The sequence below is a fragment of the Lathamus discolor genome, chromosome 3 (genome assembly GCF_037157495.1).
Source record: "Lathamus discolor isolate bLatDis1 chromosome 3, bLatDis1.hap1, whole genome shotgun sequence".
In the NCBI taxonomy this organism is placed as follows: domain Eukaryota; kingdom Metazoa; phylum Chordata; class Aves; order Psittaciformes; family Psittacidae; genus Lathamus; species Lathamus discolor.
Window position 1 is genome coordinate 65,286,375 of NC_088886.1, and position 14,071 is coordinate 65,300,445.

The 14,071-nt window shown below is 47.2% G+C and overlaps 1 long non-coding RNA gene across 1 annotated transcript; it reads right to left on the minus strand.

Annotated features, from left to right (window-relative positions):
• Positions 1-3,711: 3,711 nt before the first annotated feature.
• LOC136011029 (uncharacterized) lies at positions 3,712-8,891 on the minus strand. Its single transcript, XR_010611153.1, has 3 exons — positions 8,753-8,891; positions 7,366-7,484; positions 3,712-4,092 (listed from the first exon to the last, which is right to left on the minus strand). It is a non-coding gene; the product is annotated as an uncharacterized LOC136011029 (long non-coding RNA).
• Positions 8,892-14,071: the final 5,180 nt, after the last annotated feature.

Below are 14,071 nucleotides of genomic sequence, written 5' to 3' on the forward strand. Positions count from 1 at the left end.
AGTGACTTGGGCAGGGATGAAGGTCTTGTATGCACATCAAATCCCTAACTCTTTCAGTGATTACTATTTGCTTAAAGAGTATCTGCAGCTACCCATGGCAAGTATCCTTTAATACTTAAGTATTCCACAGCAGCAGTGTGCCTCAAACCAGTTCTTAAGGCTCCTGAGTTATCTAGAGCTCCTCAGTAATTTAGCTAGGAAAAGAAGTCTGTCTTTCGTGGAACTGATTTTGGACTCGAATGTACTGTGTTATTTCTCCCATCTCTAAACCACCTTGCAATTCGGTTATGTTAGTTGTGTTAAATTCTTACTCTTCTTTAAAAGTAAGGGGGAGGCAAGGAACAATCACCCAGTCATTACTGCCTTACCTGCCTATCCAAAGTGAACAGGTCTTTTCTTTTTTGTCACTAGAAAAATACAGAATAGTATTTTCCCAAATCAAATTGAGAGGCTGGATTATTACATCATTAATGTGTCTTGCAGCTCCACCAGTCAAGTTTGGGGAGGAGGTTACAGAGTCCAGTTTGGGGCATTTTAGTCTGTTGCTCAAGACCTACGTGATGAAGATTGTCCTTCAATGATCATTTGAAACAGGCCTTGTGAGTGGTTCTATTTCTTGCATACATAACCCAGCTCCCTAAACGCAAACATCCTTAATCTCCTCCTAAGGACAGAAAAAGGAGCTGTGCATTTCCCCCAAATGGTAGCCTCCGGAATACTCCCAACAATACGGATAGCCTCACTTACACACCTAAAAGTCCACCTCTGTAAAGTGTCACTGGACAGCACTCTCCGCTGACCCACAAACCAGCTCCCTAAATACAAACATCCAAACCCCGATGCTAAGCCTATGCTGTTAGGACAGAAACCTGGTGCTGGCCATCAGCTACACATGGTGCTCTCTGCAACAGTGCCACCTACACGGCAATCCACCCTTGTTTAGTCGCCTAAAACTCCATCTGTGTAAAGCCTCACTGGACAGCACTCTCAAGTAACAGAGACACCGCCTCCCTAAGTGCGAATGTCCAGACCTTGCTCGAAAGAAAAATGGTTTAGGTCAAACCATGATTTGGGCATTTCCTACACAGGGTGCCCTCCAGAACGGTGCCACCAATATGGATATCCTCACTTACTTACACACCTAAAACTCCATCTGTGTAAACCTCCCTGGAACACACACTCTGCTGACCCACAAACCACCTCCCTAAGTGCCAATGTCCAGACCCTGATGCTAAGCCTAACTTGCCAGGAAAAAGCTGGTGGTGGGCTGCGCAATCCACCCTTTATGTCACTCTTAGTGACGTAAAACTCCATCTGTGTATGGCCTCCCAAGGCAGTGCTCTCAGGCACCCCATAGACCAGCTCCGTAAGTGGGAATGTCCAGAAACTGTGCCTAAACCTAATGTGTTAGGACAAGCACAAACAGCTGGTCCGGTTCTACACAAGGTGCCCTCCAGAATGGTGCCACCAGTATGGATATCCTCACTTACTTACACACCTAAACCTCCATGTGTGTAAAGACTCACTGGACAGCACTCTGGTGAATCACAAACCAGCTCCCTAAGTGTGTATGTCCAGAAGCGACTCCTAAGCCTAATGTGTGAGGCCAAAGCCAAATTGCTGGGCATTTCCTACACATGCTCCCCTCCACAACAGTCCCACCAATATGGATATCCTCACTTACTTACACACTTAAAGTTCCATCTCTGTAAAGCCTCACTGGACAGCCCTCTCTGCTGACCCACACACCAGCTCCTTAAGTGCCACTCTCCACACCCTGCTCCTAAGCCTAATGTGTTAAGACAGAAAGCTGGTGCTGGGCATCAGCTACACGTGGTGCTCTCCACAATAGTGCCACCAACACAGCAATCCACCCTTGCTTAGCCACCTAAAACTCCATCTGTATATGACCTTGCAGAGCAGTGCTTTCAGACACCCCATGAACTAGCTCTGTAAGTGTGAATGTCCAGACACTGTGCCTAAACCCAATGTGTTAGGACAAAAGCAAATAGATGGTCAGGTTCTACACAGGTTGTCCTCCAGAATGGTGCCAACAACTTGGATATCCTCACGTAAACACCTAAAAACTACCTCTATGCAAAGCCTCACTAGAAAGCACTCTCCATGGAAACACAATCCAGCTCCCTAAACACAAATTTGGAAAAAGTCCAGAGGAGGCCATGAGGATGATGAGGGACTGGAGCATCTCCTGTATGAAGATAGGCGGAGAAAATTGGGGCTGTTCAGCCTGAAGAAGGCTGCATGGAGACCTCAGAGCAGCCTTCCAGTACCTGAAAGTGGGCTATAGGGATGCTGGGGATGGACTCTTCATTGGGGACTGTAGTGGCAGGACAAGGGGTAACAGGTTAAAACTTAAACAGGGGAAGTTTAGGTTGGATATAAGGAAGAAATTCTTTCCTGTTAGGGTGGTGAGGCACTGGAATGGGTTGCCCAGGGAGGTTGTGAATGCTGCACCCCTGACAGTGTTCAAGGCCAGGTTGGACAAAGCCTTGGGTAACACAGTTTAGTGTGAGGTGTCCCTGCCCATGACAGGGGGGTTGGAACTAGATGATCTTGAGGTCCTTTCCAACCCTAACTATTCTATGATTCTATAAATGTCCTGACTCTCCTCCTAAGCCTAAGATGTTAGGACAGAAACAGGAGCTGCACATTTCCTACAAATAACCCTCCAGAACAGTCCCACCAATATGGGTATCCTCACTTAAACCTAAAACTACCACTGTGTAAAGCTTCACTGGACAGCACTCTCTGCTGACCCACAAACCCTCCGCAACAGTGCCACCAACACTGCAATCCACCCTTGTTTACCCACCTAAAACTCCATCTCTGTATGACTTTGGAAGGCAGAGCTCTCAGACACCCCATAAACCAGCTCCCTAAGTGTGAATGTCCAAACCCTGTACCTAAACCTAATGTGTTAGGACAAAAACAAGTAACTGGGCACATTCTACACAGGGTGCCCTCTGGAACAGTGCCATTAACATGGCAATCCACCCTTGTTTATCCACCTAAAACTCCATCTGTGTCAAGCCTCACTGGACACCACTTTACGGTAACAGAGACACCAGCTCTCCAAGTGCAAATTTCCAGACCCTCCTCCCACAACCAATGCGTTAGGTCAGAAACAACAATTTGGGGATGTCCTACATACAGTACCCTACAGAAAAGTCCCACCCACATGGATATGCTCACTTGCACACCTAAAACTCCACCTGTGTAAAGCCTCACTGGACAGCACTCTGCGGTGACCACCAAACCAGCTCCTCAAGTGCTAACTTCAAGGGAAGCACAAAGTTCATGCCTAGGGCTCACTGCCGTACTAGGAGATTGCTCTAACTGGGGGTTGCTCTGTGCCCTGCCACCACCCCGACCAGAGCTGCGCCAGTTCGAGGGGACTGTGATGGGTTTGCACACAGTATGGTGAATGAGGAGTAATTTGGGGCTCGCTTAACACAAAGGCATTGATTTGGGGTTGCATGGACCTGGCACGTCAGGCAGTCCCACCACTCTTTCAGGCACTCCCTTGATCACAGTGTTATTTCCACATCCAGCCTATGGTGCTGCAATTAATTCCACCTAACTGGTCCATCTTTGCCTGTCTTACTGCCATTATACCAGTCCATATGCTACGTTATTCCCACCCATCCCAGTTCTGACACCCACAAATGAAGCCAATGCCAAGAAACCAGCTGCCAGCCAGAAAACCATTTCACTTTATTCACCTTTCTATTATTTGTCACCCCATATGCTCATATTCCATAGGTTTCCATGTTGCTGGTTAATAGTCAGAGGGAAAGGGAAGGGGGGATTCTTCTGAAGCGTTTGTTTCCATACGCTTTTCCCCCCTTTCCTTAGCACTGCACAGATGGGTCACGCCTCAGGGTCTCATGACAAAAGCGGCCTTTTCCTGCTGGGGAAAGATGCTGAGAAAGAAACTTTCCTCCAAGCTCTAATCCCAGATTTCTTCAGGCTTCCCACGGCTCTTCCTATGCTAGAGCACAAGAGAGAGCGTGTCCTCCAGGCTATCCCAGCACACCAGTCTGGCTCCAGCGGTCACCCAGCCTTGCACATCTACAAAAATGGCACAGTAACGGAAATTGCCTCTAACAGGAGGAAATAACTTGCAGTGACTGCAAAAGCAAATGTCCCATGAGGTGGAAGGAGCCCACAATTAAAGCTAAAATGCGGTGTTAAAACCAGGGGAGGATGTAACCCTCCCAAAACACTATGGGCAAACCACACGTAGACTCCACTGAAGGCACAAAACCTGAACTGCCAGGGATTGCAGGCCATTAGCTCCTGGACACAGGGCAAGGAGAAAGGAGCTACCTTCAGCCATCACCTCTAAGAGGCATTCCAGTCAAAACAGCAAAAGCCCAGGACTCAGCACTGGGATACGTGGCTCTTTCTTGGCTCCCCCATGCTTGTTTTCTCTCTGGGCCTCAATTGATACATGTGAGAAATGGGGATGATAATAGCCACCTAACAGCAGCAGTCTCAGAAATATTAGTTCTGCTCAAGCAGGTGAGTGTCTGAGCTTACAGAAGCGACCCTGCTGCCATTTCCTGAGCCTGAGGTCTGTTTGTCTGCCCTTAACACTGAATCACCAGCTTGTTTCTGCTCTCTAACAGGGAGTCAGGGTAGTGGTCAGCTAGCAAATGCCCGCTCGAGCATCAACTGCAGCACTGCGAGAGGAGAGGAGGTCTAGGGCTGGCTCTGCCTCAGGACAGGAGCTGGTGCTTGGAATCACCTCCACACGGTGAGCTCCTCTACAGTGCCACCACCATCGTGGCAATCTGCCCTTGCTCTGCCACCTAAAACCCCACCTGCGTACTTCCCCTCTGCCCAGGGCACTTGGGTGTCCTGGAGCACGGCTCCAGAGTGCAAACATCCAGAACCTGCCCCCAGACCCGACATGCCAGGATAGAAAATCGGTGCTGGGCAACACCTACACATGGAGGCCTTCAGAACGGTGCCACCAACATGGCAATTCACCTTTCCTTTGCCACCTTAAACACCATCTGCCTACTTCCCCTATGCTCAGTGTGCTCCAGTGTCCTAGAGCATGGCTACAGGATGCAAACATCCAGCCACTGTTTCCCATGCCCATAGTGCCAGGACAGAAAGCTATCACTGACCTGCCTGGACTGGTGCCACCAATGTGGCGATGCGCCCTTGTTTGCCACTTAAAACACCATCTGTGAACTGCCCCTGCATTCAGCAGAGCACAAGACAAGACTGAATTTGGGGGTCCAGAGCTCCCTAAATGGTCAGTCAGTGGGAGCCTTTTAGTGCTCTTCCACACTTCCCACACTGAGAGACTATGGAGAGGAAATCAAGTGCTGTGATTTTGAACACCCCTAATAAGAGACTCTTGCCAAAACAAGGAGAATCCATATGCAAAACACCACTGTGCTGCAAATGCAAAGCCCCAGAGCAAATTGAATGAGTAAAGAACAGCTCAGATTAAAGTTAGACAGCATCCTGGGTGCTACCTAGTGAGATGACACTTGATCATCTTTCATACCCTTCTAAACCATGCCCAGCTGAAGTCTCTGCTAACCTAAAGGGGATCATTGCCTTGCCACAAAGCAGACAGCTGGAACAGCTGCAGAATGACCCTGCTTCTCTGCTCCAGACCAGCTCCTCACCAGCCAGTCCTTCCACCCCTTTTTTTCCTTCCCATGTTAACACTTTCCACCACAAGAAGGGCTCCCACCCACTGCAAAAACTCAGCTTACACCCTTTGCTTCAATGACCTCAGTTGCCATGCGAGCACATGTATCTCCCCCCAGGACTGCAGCCCCGTAGCTCTGCCAGAAAGGCTCGTTTACAGTTTGCTCCTTCATTATTACTTTTAAAGATTAAATTGCTTCCATTTCAAGGGAAACACTCTGGGAACTCCCACAGGATACAGTCATGCATTCGACCGATGTATTTCAGGGTTACAGACACCTCAACCCCACCTGATTCTCCCCCTCCACATCACAGCATCTACCCATTTCCATCACCCGCCACTTGGTTATTCCTTTCCATCTCTGCAAAACTGACTATGGCATTTGGATATTGCTGTAAAATTTCAAGTTTGGGGAGGAATTTTAAGCGTTTTTAAGTTCTTTTCTCTTTTCAAGGGTGGGGGAAGAACAAGAAAGCGCTAATTTCCTTCCCCAGTGCATCCATTCATCTCTCTGTTCTAAGCCGTGCCGGTTTTCATCTCACAGCTTGACTACTGCAGAGAGGTATATTCCACCCTATTACATTCCATTCCTCCCTCACAATGCGCCTCTAATCCTGACATGCTCAGTGAAATCCAATGCTAAGTCAGTCATTTAAACGGTTTAGGAAAGAGCATAATCCTTCATGTTTTATTACACTGCGTGTTCTGTGGAAACAGCATTACACAAACTGCTAGAACTACAGCAGAGGAAGCCTCAAAAAAGTACAGCATCAAACCCAAAGCAACACAACAATCTGCCATCAAAACCACCCCAACATTCCTCAGCTTGGTTGCAACATCTTTAACAGGAGATATTATCAGCCCTTTCCTTGCTCACAAGTAATCATCCACTTGCCTCCTCCCAACTCAGCCTCCAACTGACCAGGACAAAATGCGTCTTTCCAAGGCAACCCTTAGAACCTGCAGCGGCCTCTCCTCTGCATGTCCAGTTTACAGAGAAACCATTGCAAGGCGGATCGGGCATTTCTGGACATCACTCGCAAACCCCAGTGCAAAGCTTGTCAGCAACAAACAGATGAACTGCTAGGGACGTGAAGGTAGATATGGGCCAAGCTTCCAATCACCAGAAATGCTTTTCCCAGGCCAGCAGAAACCTGGCTTTTAACCTAAGGGCGCAATGACGCTTCCTTCATAACAGACTTTAAGAATTCAAAGTTACTAAGCACCTATCTCTCTTGCTTCAGCTCACACAACTACTTCTTTCTCGTTTTCCTTCCATCACAAGCATTCAAGTCCCAGTAAACATTAGCAAAGCCCTTTACACCTCCCATCAGATTTCCAACACCCGGGTGTGTTTCTTCAGGAGCCTTCCCAGCCAATATAAGTGGCCCAAGCTAATCATACTTGTTACTTAGAGCCATCCTTACTTGCCATCTCTTTCAAACAGACTTCAGCAGGAGCATAAGGAACAACATCTTTCCAGATAGAGCTGAGTCTGATCTAAGCATAGGTATTTTCTACAGAAAGACAGGCTTCAGATTCCTCATCTGTATCTATATACAAAGCTAGCCCCAAATTTCTCAGTTGCTTCTGGGTAATACATAACTTGAAATAAAGCAATTTTACAGGTTGTGTATGATGTACAAAAGCATATAGATATTACTTGCCATCAGACGATGGAGTTCCTGGTATGCAGGGAGAAGATAGAAGGCCTCCCAGCAGTCTTCCCTGGATTTCCCGTACTCTTGCTCTGGATGATCACATACAGACAAGAGCAGCAACAAGGCTGAAGAAAAACAGATAAGAATTAACAACATTAGCCCAGCAAAAGCATTACTAGAGTGCTCTAAGCCTATTTGCTAGTGCAATCCAGCAGCATCACAGCTCCTTGAAACGTCAGGCAGTGCCAAAAAGATGCAACCACTTCGGAGAATGCGCTAGAACCCTGAAAAATGGCTTTAGACTTTCCTGTTTCCCCCTATTTTCCTTTGAACCCTTTGCTTACTGTCCGTGCAGGACTACTGTTGCCAGCACACTCTATTTGCTGCAGCACAGAATGGCCAATACCTGTGTAGCTCACTCAGACCTGAGGCTGAGAAGGACTATTTGGTGCTTCCTGGTGGCAGCTGCCTTCCAGAGGAACATGGAGGGGGGCTAAATAAAAACAGCAAACTGGAAAACGCAGAGAAACAGTGGAAAATTGCTGTTCTTCCTGGTTTACAGGTAGGGAAACTGAGGCACAGACTGCTGAAATCTGTCCAGAGAAGCTCTAAGGGGAAAGGTGGAGAACTTGTAGGCTTTACAAGGACACAACCTGAATCTTCCTTCGATCTAAAGGCCTCACTTTGCCACCTAAAAGTCCATCTGTGCACTGCCTCTCTAGCACCCACTCCTGGGCTTCCCGGAACACAGCACACAGGGCGCAAGCATCCAGCCCCTGCTCCCACAGCCGAGGAGCCAGGACAGAAAGCTGCCACTGGCCATCCCCTACACGGGGTTGCTCGTCATATTGGTGACACTGTTCCAGATGCCTCCATGTGTAGGTGATGCCCAACACCAGCTTTCTGTAGCGGCTCCTCAGCTGTAGGAGCAGGAGATGGATTCTTGTGTTCTATGTGCTGTGATTGAGGATACTCAAGAAAGCTCAACACAAGGGCAGTGAAAAAAATTAAGAGGATAAAGCATGGCTGGACTGCTAGGTTGGTGGAACTGCTCATGAGATCACCAGCTGGAGATGATGGGCAACAACCACCAGGCAACGCTGCCACCTTCACCAAGCTACTGACATTTCAAACATGACTCCTGCTTCCACCTCCTTGTCACTGCTCTACTTTGGGTCTCCTAGCAGTAAAGATTTCAGCTAATAAACCAATACAGAACAGAAGTGGCAAAAAGCAACCTCAGAACTCTGCTTCCAGTAAAAAATATTCGGAGCCCAATAACAAAAAAAGCAAGATGGTCCAATAAGCAACCTTAGGAAACCCTAACACCTTCTATAAAGCACAACCCCTTTGGAAAAGGAAATCTTACAGAGACAGATGTTAATGCACACACCAGGAAACATTGACATATCCTGAAGCCCTTCACTCAGCTGATTCCAGTGCAGCAAACATCAAAACACAACAGCACAAAACACCAGAGGACTCTAAAGCTACAAAAGACAAAACAACCCCCAGAGCAGTTAACCTGCAGAAGCCCAAGAGCTAAACGACCTTCTCTCTCCAACACTGCGCCTTTATACCCCCAGCAACACTCACAACCCCTCCCTCAATGCCCTGGGGCAAACCACCACCTGGGATGAAAGAGGTAGGATGAGCAGTGCTTTGCTTTTGGGCTGATGTCTGTAGCCCAGAAGGGGTCCCGGAGAGAAAAGGGCTCTTCAATAGGGCAAATCCCAATTTGCTTTCTCCAGGACTACGTTTCTATCCTTTGGACGCTGGAGAGAGGGCACTAGGGAGGCCGTGCGCAGACGCAGTTTTAGGTGGCCAGGGCAGGAGCTCTGTGTGTGTGTAGGTGATGCCTGCGTGAGAAATGCTGTTGGGTTTGCAAAAACAGAAAAACTGCTCCAAGGAGCACGCCCGGGGGAATGGGAACTGGGCGGGGCGCAGCAGTTTCGGAGCCCGCTGTCTCTGCGGCACCGATAAATTGAGCGGCTGCTGCCACCATGTGTCCAGACGAGGGTACTGCAGGTGGCGGAGACGGGGAAGGCGGAGCTGCTCCGGGCGCCGCTCGCTGCTGCCATCACGTGTCGAAATTTCGGTACTGATGGGGGCGGGGTCCGAGCTGTGGCGCCGGGCACCGCTCGCTGCTCCCATTCTCTGTCGAAAAGTCAGCATTGAAGTGGGTGGTGATGAGGGAAAAGCGGCTAGGGGTCGCTTTCCGGTGCTACTCCGTGTCCAAAACACGGCCCCCCACGGGCGGAAGCAGAGGTATGCACCGGGAGGCGATAGGTGCTGCCATCATGTGGCCAATATTCGCTACTGCACGCGGTGTAGACAGGCGGCTGCAAATGTGGCGCTGAACCAATCAGAACGGCGGGAGGGCCGGGCTATGAGTGATTGACGGGCTTCTCTGCCAATGGCGAGCGTGGGTGGTGGAGGCAAGACAGAGCGGAAGAGGGGCTGGGCTGAGAGTGATTGACAGGAGTCTAGGCCAAAGACGGCCGTGGGGGGGAAGCTAAGACTGATTGACAGGAGCCTCAGCCAATGGCGACCGCGAGGGGCGGTGGCAAAACAGAGAGAGAATTTGACAGGCCGGTCTGCGAGTGATTGACAGGGGTCTCGGCCAATGGTGGCCGCGGGGTGCCTCAAAGCTGCTTCCGATGCCACACTCCACCTGCAGTACCCAGTTTTCGCCACAGGACGGCAGCAGCTAGCGCTGCGCTGAGCCACTCCTTGGGCCCCCTCATCTCCACCATCCGCAGTACCGAGGTTTGGACACATGATGGCAGCACACGCTCACTTTTCGGTACCGAAGAGGCAACGGGCTGAGCGCAACGGCGGCTCCCAGCCCAGTTTACACCCTCCGGGAACACCGACTGCTGACTGGGGACTTGAAGACTTTGCAATATTGGGGCTGGGGCCAAGTCAAGTTGCTAAGGGAACTTTTATTTGAGATTCTTTCAGGCTTGTTCATTTTTATCACTTCGTATTTGCTTTGTAGGAGTTTATAATCACATTCTTCTCTTTTGCTTTTTATTCCCTTTACGCATTTTTACTTGCTTTTTCATTCATGGTTTTTTTTCAGCTGTCTTTGCTTTTTAGTCTCTGGTAGTAACTTTTTTTTTTTAGGCATCCCAAACCTAAAACGAGATGAGAGATGGGCAAAAATGGGTTAGAAAAGGAAAAAAATGGTTTAAAAGACATTACAAATGGTCAGAAATTGGTTAGAAGTGGCAAAAAAAATGGCATAAAATGCGTTAGAAGTGGCCAAAATTGGGTTAGAAATGGCAAAAATGGTTTAGAAATGGGAAAAAAGGTTTAAAATGGGTTACAAATATAAAAAAAAATGGCTTAAACTGGTAAGAAATGGGCAAAAATGGGATAGAAATGGCTGTAACTGGCTCCTTTTTTCCCTTTTTTTCCTCCCTCCCTCCTTCCTTTTTATCTTCCTTTCCTCCTTTCCCACCCTCCTTCCTCCTTTCCCTCCCTCCTACCTTCCTTCAGAATGAGAGTGAATACAAGAGCGGAGGTTCTGAGACAATCTAGTGGAAGAGAATGTAAGAATACAATTGAATATGGGGAAGAGAATAGAAGGGAAGAGAATTTGAGATTACTAGAGAAGAGCATCTAGGGGAAATGAGTATCAGGGAACGTAAAAGATCTAACAGAATCTAAGATTATAAGATTAGAGAATTCAAGAGCATCTAAGAAGAGAATATAGGAGAGAATATCATTGAATAGAAGAGAATCTAAGATTAGAAGAGAATCTAAGAGAAGCCAAGAGAAAAAAAAATTGAAGTGCATACAGGAAAAGGGACGAGAAATTTAGAGAATCTAAGAAAAGGAAATGGAAGAGACTATAAGCGTATATAACCAAATAAAATAGAAGAGAAGGGAATCTAAGAGAATATGTAAGCAAATATAGAAGAGAGACAGGAATAAGTGAAAACACTATATAAGACAATAAGAGAAAATAAGAAAATGTAGGACTATAAAAAAGGGGAAGAGAATATAAAAGAGGGAAGAGACTCTAAGAGACCATAAGAGAAGGGAAAAGAATGTAAGAAAAAGGAATATGTAAGACTATAAGAGAATCTAAGATAAGGGAAGAGAATGTAAGAGAAGAGAATTTAAAAGAAAAAAGGGAATATAAGAGAAAAGAATATTAGAGAACAGAAGGGAAGGGAAGAGACTAAGAGAATATAGGAAAACAGAAGAGAGTAAAAAGAGAAGGGAATATAAGAAAATGCAAAAGGTTAGAAGAGAAGGGAGTAGAAAAGAACAGAGATTAGAATAAGAGAATATATGGAAAGAGAATATAAAAGAATCTAAGAAAACAGAACCAAAGGGAAGAGAAGAGACTATAAGAAAATGTAAGAGAATATAGGAGAATAGAAAAGAGTACAAGAGACAGGAAGGGAAGAGACAGATGGGAAGAGACCATAAGAGAGTATTAGAGAAGACAAAAGAAACGTGCTCCTGGCCTGATAACATCTTTATTTTTTCAGGACAACTATTTAATTTCATTAAAAGCAGGAATCTTTAAATATATATAGTCTTGTCTGTCATGGAGCTTCAAACCTTTGCAGCAGTCATCAAGCTGTGAGAGGGAGCTGCACAAAGGAAATCCTTTCCCGAAGGCAAGCAGCTGAGCAGTGATCTGTTATAGCCACCTATCAATGTTAGCTGTGCAGTGACACTAATGCCACCAACAGAGCAGCAGCCACCGAACACGAGGGGATGCTGCTGTGTGCATGGAACGCAGAGGCAAATTCCCAAAGTGCTTGCTGGGTGTGCATTAAGTAGCAATTACAGGAGTTTTCCATTCACGTCCCCAGTGGCCTTACCTCTTCCTCCCATGCCACTTTGCCATGCTTCACTGCAGCATCCAAGGATCTTGTCCCTGTCTGGCTGGGGGTCATCAGCACACTGCGTGCTGGGCAGCACGCATCACCTGCAGGGCTCTGTGATCACCAGGGTGCGGCAAAGGCAGCAGTAGAGAGGGGTCCCTTGGAAATGCGTGCTGTCTGCCTGCATGCACTGCTCTGTTATGGTATCTTCTTGAAACCAGGGCCTAAATACGCATCTCTGTCCCTGCAAGTAGTGCCCGGGGCTGCCGGGAAAGTGAATCTGTGTAACAGGCTGTGTGTGTTCTGGTCTGTAAGCCCCTCATCAGCTATGGTACAGTTGAAGTCTTGTCACTGTAAAATGTTTAGCAGATAATACCCTTTAGTGAACTAGAAACCTGCCCTAATCTGCATGGCTGGCAGGCTAGGAAAGGTAGATACATTTGGGGTTATGCACACAAAAGCTCTACATCTGCTGTGGTTCAAGTGTCATTGTTCTTATAGGTAAATGGAAAAGCAGCCTTAGGCTTCCTGCTGGGCTCAGGGGTCCATCAGCTGCACCAGAGGAGCTTTGCTTTCAAGATGTGATACTTGCTATGCTGGTAAGTGACCAGTTCAAATAGGCTGAAATAAAACTGAATTTGCCCAGAGCTGGGTGTTGCTTGCACTGGTACTGGTATGTGTGGTAGCAAACATTTAATGTGAACCACATGCTGAACAGACCTCAGTATTTCAAATAAGCCAGTTTCCCCTCCCTGGCTGCATTAAAATATGTTCCTCCAGATGAATTTAACCTCATATCAGCAAAGCACTTTAGCTCAAGGTACCAAAGACGAGCTTCAGCAAGGGCACAATCCCACCAGACACACCAAGGAGCGTGAGGATGAGAAGCCTTTCCATAAGAAAGAAGGATAATTGTGGCTTTGAGGTTTTAAAGAGACCCTCAGCAGCTGTAGGGAAACGCCTGCATTCACTGGGGTTCTAATCATAGGATCACAGAATGGTTTTGGTTGGAAGGAACCTTTAAAGGTCATCTAGTCCAATCTCCCCTGCAATGAGCAGGGACATCTTCAACTAGATCAGGGTGCTCAGAACCACATCTGGCCTGGCCTTGAATGTCTCCAGGGATGGTGCATCCACCACCTCTGGGCAACCTGTGCCAGTGCTTTACCACTCTCATTACAGAAAAATAATGTGGCTGACTTGCAGTTCCTGGTTCTCCCTCCCTCCAGCCCTTGCCTTCTCCTCAACAGTGCAGCTCCTCTGCTGCAGAGCCGGGATCCCTCTCAGGAAAATCAGCTCTTAACCCTGAAACTGCCCCATGAGTTTCTGCCCACACAAGCAGATCAGGATGGCAAAGCTTTGTCAATTTATGTACATCACCTAGACAGAAGACATCATAAACAAGGACAACACATTGTGAGTACTGTGGTGGACTCCCATTGGGTTGGAAAGACTGCATGGGTACTAATTCAACAAAGATAATACCAAGAGCTGTAAACTCCGCTGGTAGCACCCAAATGTCAAGAGGAAACTGGGGACCTGCATTGTTACAACATCCAACAGGTTGATTAGAAAAATAGCGGCAATTCCCCAAAGAGCCACTGCAAAACAGCCTGCAAGCAAATCAACTGCTGTTTAGGCAAAATGCAATGCAAAGATCTCAAATCAGGAAAGCAAATCAAGCTGAGATTTCGTGTGGCAATGTTTTCAATTACATGAATGTAATTGACTGGAAGGGAAAAAACGTCTTGAATTAAGCACATAAACAAGTTGAACAAGGAAGAAATTATTTTGTTCAAGCAGAGGATGTGATTTTGCTCTGATTTACTGGCCCCAGGTATTTCTATAGGAGGATCTAGATC